This window comes from Lutzomyia longipalpis, chromosome 2, assembly GCF_024334085.1.
Source record: "Lutzomyia longipalpis isolate SR_M1_2022 chromosome 2, ASM2433408v1".
NCBI lineage: Eukaryota > Metazoa > Arthropoda > Insecta > Diptera > Psychodidae > Lutzomyia > Lutzomyia longipalpis.
This window is the reverse complement of record NC_074708.1, coordinates 5,456,059-5,479,041: the sequence shown is the minus strand read 5'-3', so window position 1 is coordinate 5,479,041 and position 22,983 is coordinate 5,456,059. Positions and strand designations below refer to the sequence as shown.

Here is a 22,983-nt window from a genome sequence, read left to right as displayed (position 1 = left end):
TTTTCTTTCTGGAAAAGCATTTTTTTTTGCTCTCAAATAAATTTTAATTTCGTAGTGACATTTTCATGATTTTTTTTTCTATGAATTTCCGTGAATTTTCTCTTAAACTGTGTGAACTGTGTTCAATTTGGAGTTAAAAGAGATGTTGTTTAGAGTTAATATTGAGTGCCAAGTACAACCGCAGCAAAGCCAATACCCAGAAAATAATTCTTCGTCACTTAAAATTCGTGGAAATTAAGGAAAAAGCTTTCTTTTTTTTTAAGCCTACCTGTGTGTATTCTCTCTGTCACATTCGGAACTTCCAGCTGTGTGGGTCAAAAAGCTGCGTGGTCGTTGCTTTGAATCTCACCAATCCAATGAAAATATGACATTGAATCTGGTGGTAAATCAGCTTTATGTTTTCCCCGGGAAAAGACCTCTCAATGGTGCTGCTGCTGTTTTTCTCATATGCACATCACCTTATCGTATAAAACCCCCACGCAGAGAAAGCGGAAGGGTGGTTAGTGTGGTGAATGGGAAAGTAATGTATGTGTATCTATCACACGGGAAAACATCCGTTACTTGTTGATACCTTTTAAAGCTCCAACCATCAGCTGATTTATGTGTTGCTAATGGTATTCCACTGTACTTGGCGCGAGGACAAACATACACCATCATTCCCACCCATTTTCCAGGAAAATTCGGGATATTCAGTTCAAAGGTAATACAATCCATCAAAGTGGGGATCATGCCTTGATATGTCGACTTTTTTTCTTTCACACACTCCCCCCGCACTCCCAAGAAGCTGTGTGTCTTTTTCTCCTTTCGTGTGAGACGCGGTAACCCCCTTCGGAGAACCGGATGAAGCCACCCCCTCTTGTGTATCACACCTCTTTCGTGTCTTCTGTGATTTTCCTTTTTCACCTCAAGCTTTTGCGGCTTTTCCCTCACTGGCTCATCACCTTTTTTGTGTGTGAATTTTCACGCGCCTCCTTTCCCACCACAAGGCATCCTTCAGAGGAAGCTCCATAGAGCGAGCTTCAGAGCAAGCTTTAGAGCAGAAATCATCCCCCCTGAAGAAAAGTCATGGTGAAAAGAACTGAGCCAACTGAGCAAAATAGTCTTTCCACGCATCAAATGCAATAATAAAATATCACTTTCAACATTTCCACGCACTTTTCCTTTCTTTTTTCCACGTATTGCGTGAAAAAGCACAAAAGCTCAAGATCAAGGGGTTTTAGAAGAATTTCCCAATGCAGGAGGGTGGTTTGTTCTTGGTTTTTGATGAAAACTGAACCAAACTGAGCTGATGGAAAATTTATTCCATATACAGCATCCATTGAACGCAATTTAAGGTGGAAATTCGAGAAGGATTCTTATATTTCGTCATCCCTCGAGGGAATTTCAGAGCAAAAGCATCGCTCAATAAGCTTTCTCTCTCTCTCTCTTTGGCTTTTAACCCTTTTTCTTGTTGTGGAATTAAAACCCCGAGATGGGGTTTCAATTTGTGCGAGTTTTCACGGAGAAATTTTTGTCAAGAGTTTTATTTACAAAATTCCACATAAATTGGGTAAAGCTCGCGCGGAATATTGATTTTTCTTATCGTTCTCATCGTGATAAAAGCTCAATGATGACTTAGAAGAACACTGGGTGTGTATGGGAAATAAATTTGAGAGAGGAAACCAAAAATAATGAAGGCGACAGGGCTAAGAGGAGTGAAGCTCTTGGAAGAAAATGAAGAAAATTGAAGCATAACAGCCAAGTGTTGACGGCAAAGTGTTCAGAGACATTGAGGGGTGGCTGACTGTGTCAATCATGGTATACTTAATTAAGAGGTTTTGCTAATTAGACTTAAGTCTTATTGTAGTTCAAGAAACTTACTGGGAAATTCCCAAATTAACAAGCAACTGAAAGCTTTTGGGATTTTCGAGTTTCCCAACTTTGAATTTTAGCTTTTCAACGTTCAAACAATTTTGATAAACAATCAAAATACGATTATTGTATTTCAAAGGAATAAACATCATACCATGTTGTTGAGGATATCTCACATTTCATTCAAGGCAGCTCAAATTTCCCGGATTTATTTGCCCCTCGCACCAAACCACATGCACATCGTGACAATCGCTTTGATGACATCTCCGAGATTTGGTTTTCTCGGTGGAGAGAGATGCGGAAAATTAAGGAGAAACACGAGACACGGAAATTAAGGAGATGGTGTAGCCATGGGGAAATTTGAGAAAATATTTCAAAGGGATTTTTTTCCACGAAAAGGAAGTATTCGTTGCCTTGTGAAAAGTTTGCAAATTTCACGAGGCAAAGAATGTTAGAAATTTTTTTTTGGAAAATATGCCAAAAAATATTAAAGATACAAATTCATATAAAATCGGGTATAATATATATTCGTACATATAGCCCCAGGTCGTAGGTGGGAATGGAAGAAAGTGGTTGGGAAGAATTGCAAAAGAAACATTGAATATACATATAATACACGCGTACACGTGAATTCTGCAACCCTCTCCCATGCCAAAGTCGAATGTTCCAGGCTGGAAAGTGGATTTCCTGCTTGGGGTTTTCCTCGTTGTTTAGCCCCCCCCCCCCTCCGCTAAGGGGGTGGGTAGCAGCTACACATACCTTTCTCAGCTGGGTGAGATATCTCTGCGGTTATAGGTGAATGTTGTACACGTAGATTCTCACAGACATTCATCTCACCCATGGAGCGTGGGTGGGTAATGAAACAAACCGCAACACACACGATGGTGGAAGACACATCAAAGAAGCGCCAGAGGAAGTAGCAGACTGGCGCAAGGGGGTGGTGGAGAGATTGAAATAATTTCAAGAAGAATATCCAAAAAAGAATGCGAACAATTGGGGAATTTTTTTTGGAAGCTAAAGAATCGCCCTTGAATTCAAAAGATTTAAAATGAAATATCTTTAATTCTACCTTGAAGATTGTTAAGGAATTTTATTTGCTTTAAAGACTACTGAAAAGCTTGTTACCTATTATGAAAGAAAAAATTAATTAAAAAATTTAATCTATTTCTTAAATCTTAGGAGAAAAATGAGTGAAAATCTAATAAATAAAGTTAATCGAGGAAATATTCTTCTCCATTCACATTATCGAATTTATGTCGATAACACAGCTTTTCCATGGATTTTCTTTCAATTCCAACACGTGTTTGGGGGTTTGGTAAAATTCCTTCTTCCCTCATCTTCTATGTGATTGTACAAATAAATAAATAATTGCTAAATTCACACTTTCTTTGACAAAATAGAGCACAACACTACACGTGTCTCATTCATTTTTCATTTCTCCTTGAAGATAAAAAGTCTGAACTATTAAGAAATTAAATTCTTCTTAATGGTACTGTTAAATTTAAATTTATAAAAATAACTAATTAATTTCACCTCACACAGAAAAAAAATCTCGGAGTTGCATTTACAATTTTTTTTATTACTATAACATATCCGCATGGAATTTTCTTTGAAAGCTCGATGAAAAAAATTCCCTCAGTGGAGTTTTTAATTTTTAATGTTGGCAGTTTGGGATGAATACAAAAAAAAGCAGCAAAAGCTCTCTCTCAGGGTACACTTGCCCCATAATTCAATATGCGACCCACATGTTTTCATCACAGATAGTAAATTCATTATTTTCAATAAATTGCTCCCTCAGCTCCGGCAATAATTTACAAAATGGTTAATTATTCATGCCAGTGTGTGAGGGAGAAAAGTTGGACTGTGGCACACCCAACACAGGGCTCTTGTCAGTATGAATTTTCCCACAAAAAGGGAGGGTGGTGGGGTTGTTTTCACTCCCCCCACCCTCTCTGAATGAAGATTTTCAAAAGATTCCTTTCGGAGAACATCCCTCCTCCCCCCTGTAGATTTTCTCTAGGGCCAAATAAATTGTGCGTTCAATTTCTCCACATATGCATTGCAATGTGTAATTAATTGCACGTCGAACATACCGAATCCTTAATTGATTTACGGGCATGTTTTCAGTTTGCTCCCGCAACACAGGAAGCATCTACTTTTTGAACTTCCTCGTAAAATCGCCCTATGGGGCTATATATGTACATATGTGTGTAGTGTGTTTTTACCACCCCCCTCCGATCGCCATGTTCGTTCAATTAACCCCTGACCCGGAAGGAGGTCATACCGCTGAGACATCAATGTGGAATGTGCAACCAACAATGTGCCAAACGGGGGGTGAAATGCATTGGCTGTTAGAAAGTCCTTCGATCCCTTCAATATGTAATTGAGTGGTACAATATAGCGTGGAATTGCATTAAAGGGAAATAATTTCATTTTCATTCATTTATTTTATATCATCTCAAGAGAGAGAGAGAGAAAAAGCGAATGCCTAGCAAGTGCTGTGTGGCATCGCATACATAGATTTTTTTTTAAAACAATTGGATAAATAACATATTGAACACAGGAAAACGAGAGAAAAGAGTCACATAAAAAGTTCAAAGACACAAAAAAATCACTGGAAAGTTCACAGGTACATTGATCGCAGCACACAGTCTATTTGATCACAGTCCGCACTGTACAACCACTCCCTTAATCTTCGCAGACTCAGAGGGCAAATCCTTCGGTGCACGCCATTCACTATATGGGGGGCTGAGCAGTTAAATGATCGCCTAAACCGCTCAGAGAGCGGTCTCGGCGTTACAAGAGGGCCAGAGGCCCCGCGAGACGAACACGCCCTGGTGAATACTCCCCGTTGACCGCTGCGCTTGAAAAATATTTCCGTCACCCTGTATACATAGAGATGCTGCAGAGGTAAGATCTTCCACAGCTGGAACAGGGGAAGTGAATGCTCCCGTCTGCGAGCAAACGACATCGCCCTCACAGCCGATTTCTGCGCCGTTTTCAGGGGTTTCAGGTGGCTGGCGCAAGCATTACCCCAGAAGGCAATGCCATATCTGAGCCTGGATTCGATGAGGGCAAAATAGAAAGCCCTCAATAGCGAGGCAGAGCAGCAGGACCGGAGCGCAAACAGTTGGCGAGTCACCTGTCTCACCCCCACCTTCACAGCATCAGCATGAGCACTCCAAGAGAGCGATGAATCAATTACCAGTCCCAGGTATCTGAACTGTGGCACGGCGTGCACAACGACGCAACCACTCCGACAAGCCCCAACACCTCCGACACACTCAGATGAGTGGCAGACAATGTGAGCCGGCTCCTCAACAGCACGACCAAATTCCATCAATACTGTCTTTGTGCTCATTATCATGCCGTGCATGTCTAGCCACGATCTCATTCTCCGCAGATCCAGCCTCATCTCGCTGCGCAGCTCCTCCCTAGACACTCCAGCATACAAAAGCGCCATGTCGTCGGCGTAGGCAGTCATGGAGCCCCTGAATTCAGTTTGCAAGAGATCATTTATATAGATGAGAAACATCAAGGGGCCCAGGATTGATCCCTGGGGGACGCCATATCTGCACGGCAGGGGACCACTAGTAGACCCGCACACCCTCACACGCTGCTCACGTCCCACAAGGTATGATCTCAGCCAGGAGAGGGTCACCCCCCGAAAGCCGGCACACTCGAGCTTGGTCAGAAGAATATCATGATGAACAGCGTCAAACGCCTTGGTGAGATCAATGAATAGGGCAGATGCCTTGCTCTGTGAGGATCGATTCAAGGACTCATTCAAGTCACCGATGAGCCTCTCCATGGCATCCTCGCACCCCAGACCGCTTCTGAACCCAAACTGGGCGGGCGAGAAAAAGTCACCAGAGCTCAGGAAGTGCGTCATCCTACCGGACACAACTTTTTCCAACTTTGATCAATTTTCTTCGAATTGCTTTGAGAGAATTCTTGAGGATTTGTGGAGAACATTGCCAAGTTTTCGCATTGCTCACATTAATTATAAAAGTTCTAGATTTGACTTAAAAGTGTTTTCCTTGGGTTGAGCTTTTGACGGAGCTTTCTATGTATTATTGCATTGTTTTTTTTTAGCTGCTGGAGGTATATTTTTAAATATTTTTTGTAGGAGTATTTCTCTCCTTCCGGGGGCGTCAATAAGGGATGTGGATTTAAAAGAAACGAATCTTCCCAAAGCTTTCGGCGTTTCACCACACCTTCCTCAGTTCCTGAAAGCTTTGGGAAGATTCGTTTCTTTTGAACCCGCATCCCTTATTGACGCCCCCGGAAGGAGAGAAATACTCCTACAAAAAACATTCCACAAATGTTCCGTCACGAATTTATTAATTAAGTTTATTTTTTATTTATTTTTATATTACTCCCACCCCACCCTAAGGTCTTCAACACTTTTTTTTTTAGGAAATTCAATGGAACAAATTCAAGTTTATAAGGACGATTAATTGATTTTAAATGTTTTAAAAATAAAAGCATCAATAAGTTCCTTTAATGTTAGAAGAAAAGGCAATAAAATCAAGAAATTCTGTAATTTTAGGCTTTAAATCTCGCTTGAAATTATCAACAAAATAATCAACATAACTTCACATTCCCCAATTTATTTTATAACAACAAAATTTTTATAAAAATCAACCCCACAAGTGGAAACACAAAAAAAAATAGAAAATGCATAATATTTTTTTCTCCCGCATGAATTATTTAGTTGTAAATTATGTGAAAATGTTTCAGAAATTCCCTTGGTTTTTCCACAACAATGCAGTATATTTTGCTGTTTAAAACTCTTGCAATTTTTTTCTGCATTCACTGCAAGTCTTATTGAGAACCAATGCGCCGCGGCGGGGTGGTTTTGGTAAAATTGAAAATTAAATATTTCACAAGTTGGAGTGAAAAATATTGATTTAGAGAGTTAATCAATTTTTCCGCGTGCGTCGACATACAAATTTAATGCTCAACTATGCTGGGAATGCTAAATGCTGCGAGGAATGTTGCGAAAGCAAAGTGTTTGCAAAGTAAACACATTTTATGTGTGAATATAGCTGAAAGCTTTTCATATTAATTTTTGAATATTTAGTCATGAGGGGTTGGGGGTGTAGGGGTGGGGGATGATGGATCTCAGATGTGAAAGAAATTTCCACGCATAGACAGGCTCTTTTATATTGACTGATAAATCACAATGAAAAGAAATTGTTATTATTTCTTGTGGGGGGCGATGAATTGTGGATGAGGGTTGCGCATGTGGGAGAGGGATGCAAGAAAATCCCGAGACAAATGAATTGGTGAAAGTTGGCAATTTGTGGGAAACCCAGTGCTGATGGGGTTGTGTGTGGTTTTTCTTTCAAAGCAATTGGGGGAGACACATAAAACAAGTCGTTGGGTAGAGAGAGAGAGAGCTTTTGGCTTGCAGCAACAATCCACAAAACGCGCGTGCTTCAGCAAGAATTGCAATTTTGGTGTATGATTTCAGCGATGTGTGACAAATTCCCTCAATTACTCATCTTCTTTCGTTCGTATTGGATGGGGGTTTGTGGAGCATAGTTGCAACCCTTGGGTGGGTGACAAATACCCCGAGACACTTGCACTTTGCACTGAAGATTATTCACCGAAGCCAATCGATTAACTCTTCAAACAGATTCTCGTTGAATTTGCTTGTGCTCGCTAAACTAATTTATTACCATCATGTTCCTTTTGCATGCTCTCGTTTTTATTTGATCATCCTCCTTTAGTTTGCTTCCCAACACAGTTTTCCTACAAGCGACATCACACAGAGAGCAAAAGAGAAAGATCAACGTGGTGGAAAAACTCTCACACTCCGAATTTTTTTTTTTCAATGTTTTTTAATGTGTTTTTTAACTGAATTTTCCTGACTAGTTGGACACAATGTGATTTAGACGGTATATTACCCTCAAAATAGGTCAGTGTGTCCCGTTGAAGAACCCTCATTTTGTGCTATAAAAGAAAAGCTCCGATATGTTGTTCCCATAAGATAGTGGGAAAAGAAAACATTTCCTACAGAATCAACCCCTAACTTTGTCTAAATTATACCTTCACTGGAAACTCTATTCCTGGAAAATTGCAAGGAAACAATAAGGTTTCATTTAATTACATGTTTAACACACGAGGTTTTAATCACAGGAAAATCATGCAATTAAATATTTCCCTCTCCTAACAAGGTAAAACAAGCTTATTTCCCGCGCTTTTCCACGCAAATTTCAATATGAATATCCTTAGAAAAAAAGAGAACAGGTACGACAATTGTTTAGTGATGTGACGTACTTTAGTCACACACACACCCCCGGGTTGAAGAGGTAATTTTGCGATGAAAAAAAAAAAAAGCTCCACTTTTCGCGCTTTTTAGTGCGCGCAGCAAACTCAAGAGCTCGCGGAAAGCCCCCTTTCATTAAAAGCAATAAAAAATATTTTCTTTTTTCATAAATATTGTTAGTACCCTGGAATGGGCTATATTTCGCTCATTTTGCATATATGAAATTGAAAGCAGACGGGAAAAGCCATTGTGGCGCAATGAACTGACGCATAGATGTGCGGAGGGGGGCAAAAAAACAAGAATTTTATTGTTGTATTTTTCACGAAGGAAAATAACTCACTCTTCCGCAATGGAATGTGTGACCCCGTCTTCCGCATTGGGAGCATAGAGTCGATGAAATGCTCCAGCAGAGATGATCAGAGTGTGATCAATTTCTCCGTGGTTTGGTGACATTGTGAAATTTCAATCATAAAATACCCATTACGCTGCATCACAAGGCGCCCCATCATCCCACCCCCGTATAGCGTCTCAATCCATCGGCATTCCATACCGCATACACACACGTATTTGTAGATACAAAATAAAGCTAATATTCGATTTACAGTTCAATAAAATCAACCCCATAAAAATTGAAACTGCCAAACGATAAGGTTGAATTGTATTGTGGTACGGCAATTTTGTAGCCAAACTGCAGAATAATCCCTCAAGGGTTTGGGGGGTGGGTGGGTGGGTAGATGGTTTGTATTTCAATCGCCAGGGATGTTTGTCAATGGATTATATTGTGTGGAGAAATTCACTTTCCAATTAAATTCCCACGCGCGCTTCTCACGCGCACTGGGAGGGAAAACTAAAAGCAATTTATTACCAAGCTAGACAAGAAGAATTGCACTTGGATGTATATAGTTGCATTGAAAACCACGAGAAGGGTATAAATATACAAAAAGGAAAAATCAACGAAAACAAATCCTAAAGTAATTTTCAGTTGTTTTGAAGAATTTTTCCAGAGCTTTCATTTGAGCTTTTATTTCAGTTTTGAATTGATCAAAGTCAGAGGCGTAACTAAAAATCTATTCAAGGATTGTTGAGTGAAAGAAACGACTTGAAGTTTCTAAAGCTTATTTGCTATATTTTCCATCAAAAAGCTTATAATTTTTCCACAAAAAAAAGTCTCCACTTCTTTGCAATCCTCCCCTTTTAGCTCCCAAGATTGAATGGTGTGAAGTTGAGGGATGAATGGTTGTTTATCATGAATGTTATCATCGATAGAACGGCAATGTAGGTCAAATTTCATGGATGTGTAATTAAGAATGAGGAAAACCTCCGCTCATCCACAAAAATATTATCCGGTCATGATGTCTGTGAATGGAAATTTAATTAAATAGCATTTGAAGATATCTCCCCAATGGAGAAGCGTTGTGGATTCCAACAAAACTCCACAATGGTTTTATGATGAGAAAAATCCCCCATAAGGCCTGTGAGAGAGGCCTTTTGAGATTTTGCCAATTCCTGGATTTAATGTCAAAAAATCAAAGAATCTCTTGCTGGTGGTTCCTTTTAATCTTCTTTCATCGTTGCGCCGTTCCAATTCAATCGTTCTTTGTGTCCCCTTCGTTTTTCAGTTCAAAAATTCTCTCCCATCCTTGTGTGGGAAAACACTCTGGTATATAGAGGGTGGAAAAACTTAACTTAATATATATATTGTGTGTGTGTGTTATAAAATCCCCCCATCCTGCTTGAAAGAGTGAATCAACCGACAAAGTCCTTGTTTGTCGAACAATATTCCCAGAAAATTGGTCTCTCGATTCACCGAGAGAGAGAGGACCCCATCGGACTTTCTCCTTTAAGTATTTGTGCTGAATTGTGGCACCAACCATTTTGGAGGCGGCAGCAGGAGTGTGTGGAATTGAAAGGAAGAAAACACGGGTGGGTTCTCTCCTCCCGTGTACAACCGATACATATGGATAACGATCCCAAACCGTAGAACTTTTTTTTTTCATCTTCTTTTATACAACTGAACTACGTAATTCGATGTGATTTGATTATATTTCACAATTGAATTGGAAAGTCAAATAATTCGGGTGCCTTTGGTGCACTTTTTACCCCCAATTGGTGTTCTTTTTTGGGGCATTGAGACTCGAAATGAAATCTTGGCAAGGTGGGTGGGTTGTTGGGGTCGGTGTACGATATATTTTACTCTATTCTCGTAAATTAAAGGATGATCTAATTTTATTGAGGCTTGAGAACATTTATTAAGGACTTTTAGATTTAAAAATAAATTATTTTAAGGACATTGAAAAAAAAGGATTAAATAACGTTATTAGAAATTGAAGTTTAGGTGTGCGAAGATTGAGTTTACTAAACTATTCTAACGGTTGTTGTATTAGAGTTTAAAAAGCTTAAGATTAATACCTAACGTTTATGTACATTATGATCAAATTATGATCAAATGTTTGACATTTTTTTTAATATTAGTTTTTATCTGTAGACGCTTAATACTTTTTTTTAACGTTTATCAATGTATTTCAAGCGTTTGACATTTATCTTTTAACGTTTCTTTATTTTTGACATTTTTAAGGAACATTTGGGATATTTTTCAAATGTTTAGCATGTTTGACATTTATTTTCAAACATTTGACGTTTCTTTACTAACGTTTAACGTTTAAAGTTTATTTTAATGTCTGACGTATCTTTTCAAACGTTTTTAAAATTTAACCGTTTAAAAATCTGTTAATGTATTTTTGTAAGAAAAGAATTTTATTTAGACCTTAAAAGAAAATCTGAACTTTCTGAAATTCTAGGGGTGTGTATAGGCAGCCAAAAACCCTCCCTAAGTTACGTGCCTGGTTATCTAAATATCAAGACTCAAGGTGAATAGACTCCTTTATCTGCCTATAAGATTTAAGAATCTACATTTAAATTATTTTCTCATTTTATTAAGAATTCTTTATCTGATTCTCTAGCCTCGGTAGGACTGTATGTAGGTGTGTTCTATTTGTGAATTTTCAAAAGCTTCCCTTGTGCTTTATTAATTAATACGACCATCATTCTTGAGCTTTATTAATTTTCTACATTTTCCAACACACCGCCTCCCCCTAGCCACTGAATAAGTTCATTTATTCCGCAGATTCCATACAATGCTGCTTATAAAATTTGGCGAAAGTTCACAGTTCAAATAGAGACAGAAGGAGTCTGTTTGATGTTTGTTCCTTAAAGCACCTTTTACCTTTTTTTTTTGTTTTCGTGAAAAAGAAGATCAAACGAACCATGTGCTGCTGCACTCCCACCTAAAATCTGGAAACTTTCCAAACAACATCGATTGGGGACGACCCACGACCTCCGGTGATGCACTGCCGTATATAGCATTGAATCTCATTCAATCATCATCATTGGAGCCTGATTATCTCGCTTTGCAAAAATCATCCCTTCCCTTTTGCTGGAAAGTGCTCTATAAGGGGTGGAAATTTCCCTAAGCTTTCGGGTACAAATTTCCCTCAACATAGATAGCAAGAAGGAGGAAATTTCCCCTCTGTGCCTGTAACTGTGTGCGCGTGGAATGTGGCTGTTTTCCATGAACGAATCCCCACGTCCGATGGTGAACGAGGAAAATTACTGCAATATCAGACCATAGGAGTTTTCGTGTTGGGAACTCCCGAGTACCATCCAGTTCATCTGTGGCACTCGGAGCCGGGTGTTTGAATTTTTTGCCCATTCAGTTCTGTTGGAAACGCCGAAGTGGTTGGCCAGAAAGCGCGTACGAAGCGTGTCCAACATTCGTGGTGTTTTTCCCAAAGGACCTTTTCTTCAGTTCCGTCAGGGGAGGAAAAGTAGTGTGTGTGTGGTCGCGAGAGATAGATGAAAAGTGGATAAATCTGTGTCAGGATAAACCCAATGTGTGCGCGGGGATTTTCGATATAGAGTAGAAAGTGAATCTTTCCAGCAGTGTTGAGCTTCCCAAAGTTAGAGAGGTCCATGTGGAATGCGTCCCAGGGGTTGATGGACCGGAAACAGAGTGGGACAAGAGATTGTAATTCCCTCTTCTAAACAATTCACCAACCCCCCCCCCCCAAAGTTTTTCTGCGTGCGATTTTTCGTGTGCCAAAAAAGGGGGGTGGTTGATAAAAAAAACGCCGGGCTTGTGCTGTGGCAGTGGTTAGTGGATGAATTGTTCATCATCCGAGGGTTGAGTGATGTTGCAGATTTATGTAATCAGTGGTTGATTGTGGATGATGTGACCCTCATTTTGGATTTAAATACACACACGCACGAATTACGCACGTGGATTTGCAACATTGCTTACGTGTGGTGTCTGATTTTCAATTAATAAACAAAACTCTCCCTGTAGAGGGAGAAAATATATATAATTCACCCCGTGACCCCGCACACACAGCCTTCGTGGGAGTGACGAGGTGAGAATCCCAAATACTCTGTTGAGATTAAGATGAATAGCATGGTGTCTCCTTAGTAAAATGTATCTCTGTGTGTATGTGGTGGGATTCAGGATTTACCATTTTCACACAACCATGAGTTGAGTGAACCCGCGAAAGAGTTGCTGATCCGTCAACTCTACGTACGCCATCCCACCACCACCCCCATCTGCCACACTCACCGCGTGCTAACTTAATTGCAAGTTTATCCGGTGCTGAAGTAAAACTTGCGGTGTGTGCTTTTAAAATTTTCCTCTCAATTGATAAATGAGTGAGAGACTGTGATTGATGGGGGTGGAATATTCTACCGCACCATCATTTCCCGATTTCCCCAAAATTTCTTTTTCTCTTCGTCTTTTTGTCCAATATATTGATTTTTTCGTCAAATTCCCTTTCGTCCGGGCGTCGCAAGGGGTGGACTTTTTTTTCTCTCTTCACTTTTTCCGTCTTTCCCACCAACTCCCCCCCGAAAATGCGTATAGGGCGTCACTTTCAGAGACGTCGACAAGAGATGATGGAAAGTATCTCAGAAGTGGGAGATAAAAATGTAATTGATCACAGAATGTGCGTACAGGACGATGTCCTATGAAAGTTTAATTTAGAAATGTGGTATAGAGGCAGCATGGAGAGAGAAAGATGCCTCTTGATATGACACAAGTAGGGCAATTGCAATAAATTCAAATTCAAAGTCCATAAACTTGAGGAATATAGGAAAAGTAGAGGATCTCTCTGCATGGATGAGGGATTAAATTAAAGTATATTCCTTTGGGGTTAAAATATGTAAAATATGTAGGAAAGAGAATAATGTTGGTTGAAGAAAAGATGATGAAAAGGACATTAGTCACAATATATGGAGAAAATTCTTTAAATTTAAATCAGTTTGAAAAACTTTTTATTATGAAATTATCAAATTATAAAATTTGGCTAGGAATTCTAGAAAAAAAGATTTTTTTTAATTTGTTGATCAAAGAAATAAAAAATTTTATGATCAATAATTTTCAAATGATTGATCTTTTGCAATTTTCTATCGTTTGAGACTCTGTAGAGTGAGAAAATTATGAGGAATCATCTATAATTTTAATTAAAAGCTTTTAAATTTTCATCACAAAAAAGTGTTAAAAATAAAAAAGTGATAAAAAGTGTTCGGAAAAAATATTTTTCCGTACATTGTGCATAGTATCCTTTTGAATTTGATATAAAATTCAAGCTTATCATCCCTTTTAACAAATTCCTCGCTAAATATTATCAACAATTTCTTTGTAATAAAATACTTAAAATATTTAAAGTTTCCACTTTAAAATTCCATTGTTGTTCCCATATCAATATCGTGCCTACACATCGCCGCTCAATAGACCTTTCGTTGTGCAAATAAATTTCGTGCAAAGTGTTTTGTTTCTTGTTAAGCAAATTCGTGACCCTACCACCCATTTATTCTGAAGATCGTGAATATATCGTTCTTTTCCTTTGAATCCTCCCTCATGCCGAGGACGCAAGGGGAGGATGTTTGAATATAGAGGGAAAAATCGCAAAGAATAGGATGAAAGCCACCCTCGACCCATTGGGACTCATCTTATGAATATTTCTACAATTTTCCTGACTTAGATGGCAGATAAGCCAAAATCGAAGTTCATTTCACCCTTTTCCACCCCCCTTGGCTGCCGTCGCTCCCACAGCAAGTCCCTCGCGATTTCGCCATTGTTGCGAAGGCTTTTTTTTCCGGCTCATCTTCACCCCCACGGATGCTGTACGATGGGGCGGGTGGTCTATTGAACATCCCCATCATCGCTTGTGAATGCTTGTGAATTTTTCGTTTCTTTTGGGTTCCAACGACTTCTCAATTCGCCCCTTATTTTTCACCCGCCTCGCATAACCCTCTTTATACATACCACGCGAAGAGAAATTTCCATAGAGCACGGGGGTGGTGGCGGGTGGGTTTTTTTGTGCGAGCTGTCAGGGAAGTACGTGTGTTTTTCCTCCTCATTTATTGGATACAAATTGAGCGTAGAAATTAATACACCCTCAGTGGGGAATATTTTCTGGGGGGCATAGAAATCAAGTACAAGATTCCTATCTATGCAAATTTCATTAAATTTTTTCCGCTCTGGATTTAAGGAGAACAACATTCTTTTTAGGGGCCCCGGAGCCATTCAAGAATGTGTTACTTTTCTATATCTCTCCACTCTCCCAGAAATGCGAGTGAATTTTCTCAAGAGGAAATTCTATCGTGATGCGAAAGTCAAAATGATAATGAGGCCAAAGGGGTTAGGGAAATTTGAATGGGAATTTCCACGGGAGTGTGGGGATGGGAGTTGTTTTGTTATAACATCAATAGATTGTGACTGCAAAGGGGGATCTTTTGAATTTCATGAGGAAGAGGTTTCAATGAACATTATTGCTTTTAAATTTTAGGGAATTGGATTTTTTTTATTGATTGATGCTTTAAGGAATTTTAAAGGACTCGAAATGATTTGATTTCTTTCATAAATTCAAGGGAAAAACAATTTACAACCTTTGCTTAAAAGCTTTTACATTAAATTTCCTTTGAAAGTCCTTAATTTTCCTTTAAAATTTTTTTCACAAAAAAAATCAAAACAAGATCCTTCTACAAGTATCCATAAAGTGTTGCAAAAATCATCAAAGAAAAAGGAAAATTCATTCAAAAGCATCCAGAAAGTGATTAATTTAATTTCTGGAACACATCGTTATGTATTCAGCACAAAAAAAGCTCCCCTGGAAAAGAGCTTTTCCCCCAGCAGCGGAAGTAAAGGTCCCGCTGTGAGGGGCAGGCAAGTGAAAATGATGTTACTGAGAGAGAGACTTGTTGGCTGTCTATCAAACCAACATACCATCGAATTTCCAAGTCGTTGGTCCGACACAGAGAGTTTCATAATTTTTACAGGCAGTGCACCTCACAGTAAACTTTCCCAACCGTCAGGGTTGACAAAGGGGTGTTGTCTGAAAATATTGCGGTCGATGGGAAAAGTTGAAGTAGGACAGTGAGTCTGGCATGAAATCGATTGCATCTCCGGCACTTTGCATCGTTCCAAGCTAAAGCCAATGGGTCAAGCTAGCACAAAATCCACTCAGACGACGAAATTGAGCTTTTTTTTTACGTTTGTTTGCTGGAAAAAATTCAGCTCTGTGACTCCAGAACTGGGAAAGAGAGAAAGCGAATCACTGCAGCTCAATGAATTTTTCACGCTTCCATTTCCACGTGTTAGAACATAAACACATTCGGTACATAGAAAAGACCAATAAATTCCATGATTCTTCGTCTAATGGATGAATCTAATATCGTGCAGTGCCTGCAGGTGAAATTTTCCGTGCACAAAATTCACGTGCAGATGATATTCGTTTTTAGAAAGTACAAGAGAGGGAATTTAGAATGAAAATTTGCAACCAATATGCACTACAATCTGTCACAATCAATAAATTTGCATTTGAGAAGAATGAAAAAAAAAGTTTTTCCCTCTGTACGCGTGAAAAGCGCCAGAAGAGATTTAAAAAAAATCAATAAAAGACAATATTTTGTGCTTTTTATTACTTTGTTAGAAAAAGGATAATCAATGGTTTTGTTTAATTTAAAATCGTGATTAGTTTCAATACAAATTATTTGAAGCTCAATTCTGAATCTTTCTTGATTAGACTTTATATTGCTTAAACCATAAAAAGCTTCTTTTTTTTTTTTAAATTTCCAACACTTTCGAATATTTTAAATATTTCTTAAATTTTCCTTTTTAGTTTCCACTGTACAGTGAGAAAATTTTTTTTGTGAAAAATTTCGAATTTTCTTCTCTAACGAAAATTCTTCCCTAAATTCCTATTCATTTGATATCCACTGAATTTTCTCTCCAGCATTCATGAAATCCTTTAGTTAAAAAGCTTCCCACAAAGTTCTCAATTTGAGACAAGAATTTTCCTTGAATTTTTCCACCTTTCCATCCACCATGAAGAAAAAGCTCACAAAAGTCTCCAACGCAAGATTGAAAATTAAATTATTTAGCAAATGGAGAGTATGACGTTGTAAAAAGAAAATGTAGAGCCAGGAATTCCCGGCATAACTTTTGGGAGTTCTTTGTTGGGGATGTAAAAGTGAATCCACATGAGGTTGATGGCTTGCTTCCGGTTAGGGGTGTAAACGCAGTGGTCGCGAGATGATACTTCTCTCGCCTTTTTTTGAGGGTGGATTACCAGGCAGCGTGGAAATTGCTCCCCTTTTGTGTGTTTGGTGTGTGTTTGAACAACATACTGAAAATATAAGCCATAAAATGTCTAATAAAATTTTATTGATGGCAATATCCGCGACTTGCACACATTTTCACCGTGCCATCACCCAATTGGGATTTTTTTCTGTCTTGACTTTAAGTTCTCAGAGCTTTCGTGTCTGTGAGCTTTAGTTTCCAGCATCTTCCCCTCCCATGTCAGACTTTCTCAGCTGAGTCAAACAAAAAGAGCAAAATTATAGATTGTCCATCGACGTTTTGCTTTTTGCAAAATTGTGCCAATTTGAGAAGTAAATTCCATGTCGCCAAGAGAAATGCAGTGAGAATGGTAGAATAGAGAAGAAAATCCATAAAATATCTTCCCCCCTCGTACCACTTATTCCCCCATTTCCTAAGGAATCCCGCAATGGATCTGTGTGGAGTATGGCATTTTGCGAGCAACATTGCTCACACACAACTTTTACGATGTGAGATTTGCCCCCATTTCAATTAAAATGGCTCGTGAAAAGCACAAAAGCTCCCCTACGAGATCAATTGGAATTAATAATAAAAATTCATGGGAATCGCATTGCCTCTATCTGCCCATTTTTTTTCTTCTTCTTACTCTCGTCTTGTTTTTCTTTTCCCATCGACCCCCGTCCCTTGTTGGCGGCAACATCTCCACATTGTGGAGTTCATGGACTTTGTTATTTATGTCTTCCACAATTTCTTCCACGATTATTGCTCAACAGAGGAAATTGGGATTTTTTATGACAAAGTCACTTTTCTTCTTAAGCTTATTGCATACTCAACCGGAGTCTTTCTGTGGGTGGATTGGGGTGTGGCGGTGTGAGGGGCATGCCTAAAAACACAAGATGGGTAGACTTCATCTTGAAGGAGCCACACACACACCGAAAAGAAATGGTGCGAAGAGGAAGACACTTAAGTGGCCAATCGATTCACCAACTAAACTTACACAAGTGTCGGTCTCGGTGGGTATGAAAAAGTTGGTGGAAAGGCAATAAAAAATTACTACAATCTATGAGGGTGACAGGAACAAGAAGTTCACTCATTGTTTTTATGAAGAGACTGAGATCCTCCCTCACCCTGTGCAGCAACCCTCCAAAACTTTCTTGCTATGTATGTCTGGTTGAGAGAGGAGTCAAATGAAGGATGATTTGAGAAAATTTCATATCTTGACAAATTCTTCGTGCAGAAAACCAGAGATTTTCGAGCTTCCGGAAAATTAATTGCCTGATGAAGCTTTTACTATTTGTACAAACTTCAAGGGTTTTTGATTAATTCTTTTCAAGTATTCTGAGAAATTGAAAATATTTTTTTTTTATTTTACTAAATTAATCCTTCTCAGGTTTTGAGAGCTTTCAACGATAGCTCAGAATGCAAGACTTATAGAAAAAAATCTTCTGCAATTTCCTCAAGAGTGTTTTCCGGAAAAATCCTCAATGATGGCAGAGAAAAGAAGATTGTTTAGCTTCTCACAATGAGACAATTTGTTCAGGGCTTTTGTTAATTATTTTATAAGTGTGGATTTTGCAAGTGGTTGGAATTAAAAAAAAAAAAGCACGACAAGATCTGTTGCACAGATATGAACAAGAGTGGAAGGAAAAGCTCGAGAAAGCTTGCAAATAGCTCAACGTCGCGCTAATCTCTCCAATCTGTGAGTTGCACGAACTCTTTTCTCTATTAAGATAAAAGACATATAAAAGCTCTGGTGAAAAAGTTTCTTCGTGTCTTTTATTAATTTGTTTTAAAGCTGTGAAAATTTATTTTTTTATGGAATTTTCATGCAAATTAATGGAAATTATTTTAATTTCTCAATTTGTAACGTTTATTCTTGTCGAATGTTTTAATTTTCTAGTCAAATAATACGAATATAGCTGAATTATTCGAAATATTTCATTATTTCTTCAAACAATCTCATGGAACTTAGAAGAATTCTCATTTTTTTCACTTCATTGGCTAAATATTTGTGGGATATTTTAAAGAATATTTTTTCTGGTATTTTCCCCATTTTCTCTCACATCATTTTAGCAGAATATAACTGCAACTTTCCCTATCATTTCCCCACAGAGAATAACTTCCTGCCAAAACCACCATTAATAGCATAAAAAAATAGTCCAGAGCTTTTATGTTGCCCATTCAGTCAATTCAATTCCATTTTTAATGTTTTTCCCATAAACATAAATTCCTAATATATTTGCGCTCTCTCCCCCTAAAAATCTCGTTTTTGGAATTATATTCGCTGGATGGAATTAGTTTTCGAAAACACCCTCATCATGTACTTATATTGCTGACAATCGCTCAAATGGTTCAAAAAAAATTGTGGAAATTGGTGTGTTGAAATGCTCATCAGGATGGAAATAAAATTTCCACCGTTATGGTTCGTTTTAGAGACTAAAAATCGCACCCATTTAATTTTTTTTACAGCCAGCAAAAATAACAACAGAAACATATTGAGCGGGAGCGAGGGAGCTTTTTAGGCCATTCACTGTGCGTGATTCGATTTTGCTTGGCGTATGTGTGTTGTGTGAATTCCTGGAAATGCCATGGAGGGTTGATGATTTTGTGACGCGAGGTGTGTTATATATTTCAAAATGAAATGCAGACGATGGCATCGAGAGTCTCTCAAATGGAAAGCCCTCATTACGCGAGGTTTTGGCACAAACACTTATTAAGCCCTCTCGCCGTGCGGCATAATTGAAACACTTGGTTCGCATAACGCAGGAGCTTTCGCGTACTGTGTGGGGCTTTTTCATTCAATGGGTTATATAGCACAGTTTGTTTCGCACAAAACCCACCCACCACCACGTAAATGTGTTTGTTTGAACAAAAGGCGATTTGCAGTGAATAACAGAGAAATTATCTGTATATGACGCCAATGGGGAGGTTTTTTTTTAAACTGTGAGCTTCCGCTAAAATGAGAAGGGCTCGTGTGGTGGGGAAGGAGGGGTGGGTGTGATGTAGGCCTGTCATGTAGATCCAAGTCAAAATTCCCTTCCAACATCCCGCACATCTCAGCCTATTAAGCGACAAGAAGTGCGTGACATGAAATTCAATGTGAGATGTAAATGAGATTTTTATTCTCACCATCATCATGATTTTCTTCTCGTTTTTTTTTTGTTGCCGCATCCACACATGAACCACCCATCGAAAAAATTCTCCTCATACTTTCTTCCTTCTCGAGGGGGGTGGTGGTTTTCTATCGAAGAAAAATTGTGTGTGTTCACCAAGCGATGTACAAAAGAAATTACCACGCTTACATGGAAAATGCTTGGAGGGAACTTTTGCTCATCTCTCTCCAATTTCCTGTTTATTTTTTTTTGTTGTGTGTGTACTCTTGCGCCCAAAAGCTTCGATAGCGAATCTTTCTGGGTGACGAACACGCACCACTGCTGCGAGGGAGGCATTCACACGCCCTTTTTCTCCTTGAAAGGTCAAAATGTGAGGCAAATGCAAAATTTCGCTAATTTCATGCGAGAAGGGAAATCGAATTTGCAGACTTTTACAGACTTAACTGCCTTCCAGCATGTGAGTTTGATGGGTTTGTAAAGTGATCAAAATCAACATATATGTATGTATCTATATAGCAAGGGAGTTAATGTACTGGAGAGTACGTAAATTTAATGAAGAGCATGGTGATAGGAGAAAATTTATTTATGGGAATCTTCACGTAGAATCCCTAGAATTCTCTTGAAAATCTTATAATTTTTAAGGAAATTTTTTTCAAAAACTAAGGAAAAATTTATGGAAATTCTGCATATTCAATAAAAAAAATGATTTTGTTAAGAAATTTTCTAAAATTCTCTTGAAAATCTTATAATTTTTAAGGAAAAATTCTTAGAAAATTCATGGAAAATCCATAGAAAATCATTAAAGCAAGATTATGTCCAGAAATATCACAAATAATATTAATCAAAACCCCCAATAGAGAAAAATTTCAACGATAAAAATTCTTTCCTAAATCCTTGACATGAGATTAAAAATTTTCAATTTATTTCCTTTTATACCTGGTTGCACAATTGAGAATTCTAGCAGTTGGACACACGAAGGACTTTATACAAAAGCTTATTTCAATTGGTAAACTATCCCTAAAGGAATCAAAAGGGTATATATCATGAATCTTCTATATATATATATGACCAACAACTATACAACAAAACTTGGTCCATTCAATTTACGAGTGTAGTTTCAAAATAGCTCCTCCTTCCATCCTCTTTAAACTTTCTTCAATGACTTGAGACTCTATGACTTGGTTAATGTTACTGCTGCATTGGCAAGACTTGTCGGGGGGTGGTTTGGTGCACAATGATGGCATACCGATTGTGGAAATGGTGAATTCCCATTGAAAGTGTTTATGAAAAATTTTTCCACACACACACGAGCTTCCATATCTCGATTCCTTTTGCCTGCAATTTTCTACATCTTCTCATAGCAGAGAGTCTACACCGAGTTGGGTGGGCGGGTGAAGAAAGTTTCTCGCACCAAGAAGAGAGTCTATAAGTGGAGCTCTTTTTCCCAGTGTTTGTGTGTTTTGTCGGTTTTTGGTACTTCAATAAATCACACTTTATCACGTCCTTTTGGAGCTTTTTTTTTGTTGTTGCTTCCTTGGCCTCCCTATTTTTTACGAACCACCCTGTCCGGGGATATTTAGTGTGATTTTTGGCAAGCAACACATTTCCCAACCAAACGGCAGCCCACACGAGAGGCACATTAAAAAGTTCCCAAAAACCGTGAATGCTTCCCTTATCACATTTCCATTATTAACTCAATTTTATCTCGGGCATATTTGTTCAGTCTTTTCAACCATTATTACATTCACCCCCCTCCCACAGACCCTCCATAGGCGTAAGAATGATGAAAATTCTGAACAACAATAATTTATGCTCAATGTGTGTTTTGAGGGAAAAGTTTCCATTTTAAGGGGGTGTGTGTGTGGTGGAGGGAAGAAGCAAAGACTCGTGTCTTCCACACCACTTTCTCATGCAATATTCAATACTATATAGGTACCCAACCCACCCTATAAAGAGCGATGAAGGGTAGCATATGGCATGCTACATCGCTGATAAACACAGCGTCAGACATTGGTGAAAGGTACAAAAATATCGCACGAGAACAATAATTAACAATTTTGAGTGTGGAGAAGAGCTAAATTATAATTTCATCATGAACAATGCCTTTAATTGAAAACTTTCCCTCAACAATCAATAATTCCGTCAAAGCGTCGCATTCGCGTACTAACGAGCACGAATACCCCAAAAACACCCACGACAATTCATCTTACTCACTCTGTGCTGATAAATTGATTGAAATCCCGCGTACTTTTGCTTCGCTTCTGCCAGCATTGGTCGTAGCAAAAGGAAAATTTAATGGTGGTGGAAAAATAATAGTGATACTCCATTGCAGAGAAACTCCATGCAACTTACAATCCATATCAGTAGCTATAGTTAAACTCTCTGAATCCCATTCAATGATTTGATTTTTATAGAGAGAGAAGGAGATTTTTTTCCCAACACAGAAAATCCAAGAAACGTAAGGAATTCTTTGGAATTTCTACCGGTGAACTGTACAAGAATAAAGTGAAGAAAGTGAATTCTTAGAGGTTTTCCAAGGGGTTATGGCGTTGAAACACCCACAAAGCAATGTTCTTTGAAGTTTGCTTAAAACTTATTTTTCTTTCTATTGAATTGAAACATTTTTGTATAGTTGGTTTTTCTTTATTTAATAGAAAGGGAAAATAATTAAATTTTAATACTTGAAGAATTTTTCAAAAATCAGTTAGGAGGTTCCTTTTTAATATTTCTTGTCATTAAGATGATAAAGATTTAAGGTTTCAGATGAAAATTATCTTCTTTACTTTTTTGAAATTTTTTTTCTAAGAACAAAGTCTTGTAGATTTTTTTCCAGTCAACCGATTTTGGAAAATTTAAAAGATTCTGAAAAGTGGATTCATTTTCTTCTTAAGACGTATAAAAAGATGAAAATTGGTTAAATCTTTGCGAAAAGAAAAATTTTTATTCTTTCTAAATTAATTCTGAAAGTTCAATCCTATAAATTCGAAATTTCAACAACATAACCGACTTTAGAAAAACGATGAATTTACTTCTGAAAGAAGACAAGAAATCAAAGAGAATTTCAAAATAATAAGAATTTCTTCAGAAAACAATTTTTCAAAGGGCTTTGCATTATTTCCAATGACGCTCTTTTGTGT

General features: G+C 38.1%; 2 protein-coding genes across 2 annotated transcripts in view; one reads left to right on the top strand and one right to left on the bottom strand.

The window, feature by feature from the left end:
- LOC129788711 (mucin-5AC) overlaps positions 1-22,983 on the bottom strand; it is a 1,053,002-nt gene that overhangs the window by 6,272 nt on the left and 1,023,747 nt on the right. The window lies entirely within an intron of this gene.
- LOC129788372 (uncharacterized) overlaps positions 11,791-22,983 on the top strand; it is an 86,723-nt gene continuing 75,530 nt past the window's right edge. Inside the window, 1 exon segment of the mRNA XM_055824346.1 lies at positions 11,791-12,534. The gene's annotated coding sequence lies outside the window, so the exon portion shown is untranslated.